Source organism: Adiantum capillus-veneris, chromosome 18 (genome assembly GCF_014529385.1).
Source record: "Adiantum capillus-veneris isolate H3 chromosome 18, ASM1452938v2, whole genome shotgun sequence".
NCBI lineage: Eukaryota > Viridiplantae > Streptophyta > Polypodiopsida > Polypodiales > Pteridaceae > Adiantum > Adiantum capillus-veneris.
In genome coordinates, this window is record NC_140948.1 from 131649527 (window position 1) to 131658194 (window position 8668).

Below are 8668 nucleotides of genomic sequence, written 5' to 3' on the forward strand. Positions count from 1 at the left end.
ATGTCTATTGTTTGGCCTTGAGGTGGGAAAAGGTCATCAGAAATAAAGAGCAACCAAGATCTTTCGGTGGCACATCAGGTAATCTAAATGCATGCACAGCTATTGGATGAGGTTGTAAAGGTGGAAGCAATGGCCACAGTCCAAAGTGTACCTGCAATGGCCATGAAACTTTCCCCACCCTTGCAAATTTTCATGGCCATCCGTTGTTGTCTCGTTGGTCAGACCGTGCACAATCACTAATTTCTTGCCATTGGGCTCGCTAAAGGATCCAATAGCAAAAAACTGTGTTCGTGTCATTCTTGATTGTTGAGACAAAGTTTCATCGCCATCCATTGCCAACTCATCAGCCAGGCCTTGCACCACCGCCAATTTTTTGCCATTGGACTTGCCAAGGGCCCAACAGCAAAAAATTGGTGATTGTGCCACCTCTAACCATGGAGATAGCTTGCAATGGCCATGAAACATTGCAAGGGTGGGGAGTAGGGTTCTTTTCTTTCCCTTGCAAAGGTTCATGGCAAGCTGTTGTTGTCTCATCAGTCACAGTCGTCAATTTTTTCCATTGGACTCAGGAAGGACCCAACGATAAAAAATTGTCAATTGTGCCGCTAATGACTATCACGACGACTTGTGATGGCCATGAAACTTTACAGGGGTGAAAATTAGGGTGCTTTCTCCACCCCTAAAAGGTTCATGGCCATCCATTTCCATCTCATTGGGCACGCCTTGCATAATCACCGAATTTTTGCCTTTGGGCTTGTCAAGGACCCTACGGCAAAAAATTGGTGCTCTTGCCATCCCTGACCGTTGAGACGGCTTGCGATGGCCATAAAACTTTTCAGGGGTGAGGAGAAAGGCGTCTCCCCCATTCCTACAAATTTTCATCATTATCAATTGTCACCTTATTGGTAAGGTCCTACACAATTGCCAATCTTTTGTCATTGGGCTCACCAAGGACCCAATAGCAAAAAATTTGATGATTGTGCTGCTCATGACCATCAAGACTGCTTGCAATGTCCATGAAAGCTTACAGGGTCAAAGATTAGGGTTCTTTTTTCATCCTTGCAAAGTTTCATGGCCATCCATTGCCATCTTGTTGATCAAGCACTGCACAATCGCCAATTTTTTGCCATTGGGCTCATTAAGGGCCCAACGGCAAAAAAAATGGGGTTCATGCCATCCCTGGCCATCTAGACAGATTGAGATGGAGATGAAACTTTGAAAGGGTGGGAATTAGGATACTTTCCTTGCCCCTACAAAGTTTTATAGCCGTTTGTTGTCGTTTCATCGGTCATGCCTTGCACAATCACCTCGCCAATGGCGATTGTGCCATCCCTGATCATTGAGATGGCTTGGGATGGCTATGAAACTTTATAAAGGTAGAAAGGGATTTTTTCTTCCCCCTATAAATTTTCATGGACATCTCTTGTTATCTAGCTGGTCATGCACTCCATGATTGCATAACTTTTGCCATTGGGCATGCCAAGGGCCTAACACAAAAAATTGGCCATCTATTGTCATCTAGTCGGTCAAGCACCGCATGATAGCCAAATTTTTTCCATTGGGCTTGTCAAGGACCTAACGACAAAAAATTGGCAATCATAACCATTAAGATGGCTTGCAATGGCCATAGAACTTTGCATGGGTAGGGATTAGGATGCTTCCCCTACCCTTCCAAAATTTCATGGCCATCCATTGTCGTATCATCGAGCAGGCCCTACACAACCACCATTTTTTTGTCCATTGGGCTCACCAAGGGCCCAAAGGGAAAAATTGGCAATTGTTCCATCCCTGACCATTGAGACTCCTTGTAATGGCCATGAAATTTTTTAGGGATAGAGAATATGATTCTTCTCCTATCTCTGCAAAGTTTCATAGCCATATGTTGCCGTCTTGTTGCACAATCACCAATTTTTTGCCATTAGGCTCGCCAAGGGTCCAACGACAAAAAATTGGCGATCATGTTGGTGATGATGGTTGAGACAGTTTGCCATGTCCATGAAACTTTGTAGGGACTAATATTAGGGTGCTTCCCCTACCTTTTCAATGTTTCATAGCCATCTATTCCATCTCATCAGTTAGGCCCTACACAATCACCAATTTCTTGGCATTGGGCTAGCCAAGGACCCAACGGTAGTAAATTGGCATATGATGGCCATGAAACTTTGCAAGGTAGGGAGTAAGGCAATTTTCTCAATCCTAAAAATTTTCATGGCCATTCATTTTTGTCTCATCAATTAGGCACTGCACAATCCCCAATTTTTCTCCATTTGGCTCGACAAGGGTCCAATGGCAAAAAAAAAGGCGATCATGCCACTAACGGCCATAGAGACGGCTTGCAATGGCCATGAAACTTGACAAAAGGGGGGAGTAAAGTGCTTCCCCTATCCTTGTAAAGTTTCATGGCCATATTTTCCTTCCTTTTCGGTTAGGCCCTACACAATCGCTAATTTTTTGCCATTCGGCTCGCCAATGGAAAAAAATTGGTGATTGTGTCACCCTTGGCCATTGCGAAAGCTTGAGATGTCCATAAAGCATTGCAAGGATAGGGAGTATGGTGCTTTCTCCACCCTTACAAAGTTTCATAGACATCCTGTAATGGAATTAGCCTTTTAACTTGAGTTGGAGCGGAAAGTGAATAACATATTGAGCATTCTTTTGTGTATAGATGTATAGTGAGAAAGAAAGTGCTTGGATGGAGAGAGCAACACTACACATTACTTCATTATCATGGCATGAACAATAACAATAATTGCAAAAGAGAGTGAGAGTTTAGAGAAATTGACACCAATAGAGGACCTGATTAGTTGGAGCCGATCCCCCCTCCAATAGGCATTTGTAATATAGATTCTTCCATGACGAAAGACTTGTTTACAATACAACTGATTGTGTTCCTTGAGACCTTCTTGATGAGGTGAAGATGGCAAGCTTCACTCACCAAGAATTAGCATGGTAACAACAATAAACATGATTAGCATGAACTTGAAGAATGCCCAGCCTCAATCCCAAGACCTCAACCACCATGAAAGGTGAGGAGAGCTGGCAGGGAGTGAGGAAGAAGAGAGAAGTAGAAGTAGCTCTACGAGAAAGCAATAACCCCTTGCTCATAGATCTTGTATCATAGCATAGCATAGTGACAATGTAGATTAGAGAGATTGATAAGCAAGCATAAACATTCTCTTGTGTGGATTCGCATCCATAGCCAAGAGCGTGTTGTACTCAACTTCTCAAGCTTGGAGAAGGAGATGGAGTTCTTGCTTCACAAGAGTGTGTGAAGAGAAGAATGAGAGAGAGAGAGAGAGAGAGAGAGAGAGAGAGAGAGAGAGAGAGAGAGAGAGAGAGAGAGAGATAGGTAGCTTGGGTCGGTAGCTTGGTCGACCCCCTTTCCTAGGATTTCCTTGAAGCTCATTGGGCCATGTCGCCCTCTAGCCAATGAGAGCTTGGCTCCCTTTGGAGAAAGTTGTGTAGTCTCTTGATAAGTGTCCTTCTTTCCCTCTTGTGAGGTTAAGCTAGCACCCCCCTTGCTTAAGCACAGCCCTTGCCTCCTTGAGCAATGTGTCTCTACACCTGACATGTGGCCCGTTTCCTCTCATGAGAGTATGGGCCCTTGGTGAGGTGCATACATGCTACTCATATCCCTCATTTGTAGGGCTCGCCCCCTTCTTTAGCAAGTTATTTGAACTTGGTAAGCAGGCGGGCCTCCTGCTTAAGCACAGCCCTTGCTTAAGCAAGCTGCCCCATTGCCTGCTTGCACCTTAATTCCCTAAAGTTTAAAAATTAAAGACTATCCTAAGGCTTTTAACACTCACCTTTGGAGGCTTTAATGAAGCCAACCCTAAGTTCTTTTTCTCCATTGGTTAGCCTTGCTCTTTGATAGATCATTTCTCATTTGGGCCCCTTTACCATTGGCCCCGTGTTGAAATAGATCTATAAGCACATCAGTATCTTAACCCTTGTTCCCGTTTATTCTCCCACATTAAGTGATCAGTTTAATATGAGAAAATCATTTGGGTTGGTTAGATATTAGATTTTATGACACATCCATTGTCGTCTGGTCACAATCGCCAATTTTTTCCATTAGGCTTGCCAAGGATCTAATGGCATAAAATTGGTGATCGTGCGGCTAATGACCATTGAGACGGCTTGCCATGGCCATGAAAATTTGTAAGGGTAGGCAATAGGGTGCTTCTCCTACCCTTGCAAATTTTCACGGCCATCTGTTGCCATCTTGTAAGTCAAGCTCTACACAATTGCCAAAAAAAATTCATTGGGATTGACAAGGGCCCAACGACAAAAAATTGGTGATTGTGACATCTATAACCATCTAGACAGCTTATGATCGCCATGAATCTTTGCAAGGGAAAATATTAGGGTGCTTTCCTTGCCCCTACAAAGATTTTTTCCATTTTTTGTCATCTCGTTGGTCAGGTGTTTCACAATCGTATTTTTGCCATTGGAGTTGCCAAGGGCCTAACAAAAACTTGGCGATTATATCGTGTGTGACCTATGAGACGATCAGCAACGGCCATGAAACTTTTCAAGGGCCAGGAATAGGGTTCTTTGCTTGCCCTTGAAAATTTTCATGGCCATCCGAGTACATCATCATCAACATATATCAACATAATGTCTGTTACCATATACATGTGGTAGTGATGTGTGTGAACACACTAGGACCGCCGGGGCATTTTTTCCCTCTTTAGGAGGTTTTTTCCCCCGTGCATTGTATATACGCACATCACTCTAGGGCTATCTATCTTTCCAAGCACACTAAGTAATACACTCTCTATTGTGTGCCTTGAGCTTCCTTCGTCTTCTCCAAGCTGTGTGCGTTTCTCTGCAACCCTAATTCCAAGAATTGGTATCAAAGCAGGTTGCGTCCTCCCGGGCTTAGTCGCCAACTGCTCTAGTACACGCCTACTCACTTTCTTCTCATTTCGGCCTCTGTTTCCACTACAAGCAGTACTGCATAGGCTATTTCGTCATTTTGTGCAGAATTTTTTTCAGTGTCGTTTTTTGCATAACAGGTGCCTTATAGTCTTCTACGGTTTGTGCTATATAGCACAGGTTGTTCCCGTTTCATTTCTCCTATTTTTGGGCAGTTTTCACATCAGGTGCAACATTTACCATGGCTGACAACAACGACACAAATGTGTTCAACATGTTTGCTGTTGAGGACAGGTTGGATGGGGACAACTACCCTATGTGGGCTTATATGATGCAACATGTTCTTATGTCAAAGGGTGTCTGGAAAATTGTGCAGGGCATTGATGTATGTCCTGGTTCTGAGGATGTAGGTGATGTTGAGGATGTTGCAGGTCTTGTTGCAAGGATTGCAGCTGTTTTGTTTTGCCTACGGCAGAACAAGCTCGTTGGGATGTTAAGGATGCGCAAGCTCATGCATTGATTGCGTTGTCTATGAAGCGTACCATTGTTCCTCACATCCGTTCAGCAAAATTTGCAAAACAGGCTTGGGATATTCTAGCAGGTATTTATGCAAGCCGCAATGAGGCTAAAATTGCTTTGCTGCGTAAAGAGCTGGAGTCGAAGATTATGCATGAGGAAGATGATATGGACACTTTCCTTGCTAGTGTCAAGGATATCAATGAGTAACTTATTTCTGCAGGTGAATTTATTTCAGACAGTTCCCTTGTGCAGACTGTTCTTGATGCCTTACTAGATTCTTACCAGACTTTTGCTAGTACTTGGAGACTTATGACCCAAGGAAATCCATAAGTTTTCAAGTTTGATGCATTATGCACATTGCTATTGCAAGAGTCACTTTCCAGAAAAAACAGGACTAGAGAGCGTGCAATTGAACAGGCTTTTATTGCTTATCAAAGAAAGGGTGGTAACAGCAATGCAGCCACTTCTTATGGTTCTGCTGCGAGTGGCAAAAATTATGTTCCTAATGCTTCTGCTGGCAGCAATTCGTCTGGGAATTCTGGTCATAAGGGCAAAAAGAAGATGCATTGCCATTATTGTAAAGCCAATGATCACTTGATCAAGTCGTGTCCTAAGTTAAAGGCCAAAGAGGCTAAGAAGAAAGAGGGTGGTTCCACTACAAATGCTCGTTCCACTACAAATGAAGCCATTGTTGAGTCTTCTGTGAAAGGAGATTGTGTTGCTGATGTTGATGCAGAATGGGCTTTTAGCGCAGAGAGCACTTACAATCATGTTGTCTATGATGCATGCTTGGCAGTTGCTACAGATTCACATGTGTGGTATTTCGACAGTGGTGCTACAAAGCACATTACCTCACATCGTGAATTGTTTACCTCTCTTGAGTCTGTCCCTCATGGGAATTCTGTCACTTGTGCCAACAATGCCTCTTATCCAGTGTAGGGAGTTGGAAAGATTGTGCTTAATGCTGCAAATGGCAGTTCTTTCACACTTGTTGATGCACTTTATGTACCTGGGATCAAGAAGAATCTCTTGTCTGTATCCGCACTTGCTAGACTTGGACTTGTAGTCAAATTTTTGGATGACAGATGTACAGTTCATGATCTCAGTTTTGGTGATGAAATTGTTGCATCTGGTCTTTTGTGCCATGGGCTGTATAATCTCACTTTTGTATGACAAGTGTGGACAAAATTTTGCAAATGTTGTTGCAGATTCAAGGGCTATTTCAGATGCAAAACTTTGGCATGCACGTTTTGGTCATCTGAATTTTGCCAGTTTGCTGCATTTGCAAAAATCTGATATGGTTGCTTCCTTGTCGCCTCTTGAAGCACTTGTCAAACATGTTTGTGAAGGCTGTATTTTGGGTAAAATGCAGTGTTCTAAGTTTGGGTAAAATGTATTTTGGGTAAAATGTAGCGTTCTAAGTTTCCAAAGGATGGATCAATTCGGGCCACATGCAGGTTGCAGCTTGTGCATAGTGATGTTTGTGGGCCCATGCAAACTCCATCCTTGGGCAATTACCTGTACTTCGTGACTTTCATTGATGATTACTCCAGGCATGCATGGGTATTTCCGCTTAAAGCGAAGTCCGAAGTTTTTATATGCTTCAAACAATTTCTGGCTATGGCTGAAAATGTCTCGAAATGTACTATGGGCACCCTCCGTTCCGATCGAGGGGGGGAGTATATGTCTCATGAATTTAATGCATTTCTGCTAGTCGTGGGATAAAACACCAATGTACAGTGCCTTATACACCTCAGCAAAATGGTGTTGCTGAGAGGAAAAACAGGTCACTTGCGGAAATGGCATGATGTATGGTCAAAAGTCAAGCTTTGTCGCATTCTTTTTGGCTTGAGGCCATCATGTGTGCCACTTATGTACTTAACAGGTGTTTTACGAAAGCTTTGCAGTCTATTTCTCCATATGAAGCATGGCATGATAGAAAGCCTTCTATTGAGCACATGCGTGTTTTTGGTTGTTTGGCATATGCCTTGGTGCCACAAGTGCAGCGCAGAAAATTGGATGATAAGGCTGTCAAATGTATTTTTGTTGGTTATAGTGTTGAAAGCAAAGGTTACAGGTTGTACCATCCGCAAACAAAATGTATCCTAGTTTCTCGGGATGTAGTATTTGTGGAAGATTCTGTTCAGCCCTTGCTGTCATGTACTAGAGACAGTAATCTAAGCTCACAGGACATTTATGACACTTTGTTGCCTCTTTTCAGTGGTGGAAATACGAATGTGAGTTCCAATGAGAAAAATGTACAGCCTATGGGGGTTTTTGAAAATGTTTTAGATGAGCCTATTACTGATGCAGATGTACATGATGTACTTGATGAGGAAAGGGCTGAAAATGAGCAGGCTAGAGGTATGCCAAAATGGATGGTGCACACTTTACGTGACAGTAAATTGGATGCACCTTTGTCTAGTCGTACTCGTTCAGGCTCTCACCATGCATCTTATGCATCAGATTGTTATGCTTTGGCTGTGTCTAGCTTACATGATGTTGAGGAGCCTCTGACTTTTGATGAAGCACAAAATTTAGAAAATTGGATAGCTGCCATGCAATCAGAATATGATGCACTTATAGAAAATGACACATGGACTTTATGTGATTTGCCTCCTGGCAAAAAGGCCATTGGTACGAAGTGGGTTTACAAGTTGAAACGAAAGCCGGATGGTGGGATGGATCGCCATAAGGCTCGACTTGTTGCAAAGGGTTATGCACAGCAAAAGGGCATTGATTATGAAAAGACTTTTGCTCCCACTTTTCGTATGACTACTGTGCAATTTCTATGTGCATTGGCAGCTCATTTGGTTGGGATGTACATCAATCAGACATTGTTACTGCTTTCTTGAATGTTGACATATTTGAGGAAGTTTATGTAACGCAGCCTCGCGGTTTTGTCAAAAAAGGACAAGAGGACAAAGTGTGCAGATGTAAGAAGGCTTTTTATGGGTTGAAGCAATCTCCTCGTGCTTGGTATGAGAAAGCTGACACTCATTTGGTTAAATGAGGCTTTCATAACAGTCCAACAGAAAGCACATTGTATGTAAAGCATGAGGGTGATTTACTTCTCATTGTGGTTCTTGATGTTGATGATTTGCTAATCACTGGACCAAATGAGAGACATATGTCTGAATTTAAGGCTGATTTGAATGCTACTTTCAAGATGAAAGATTTGGGGCTATTGCATCATTACTTGGGTATACAGTTTAAGCAGTGTGATGGTGGTATTGCTTTGTGTCAGAAAAGTTACATAGAGACATTG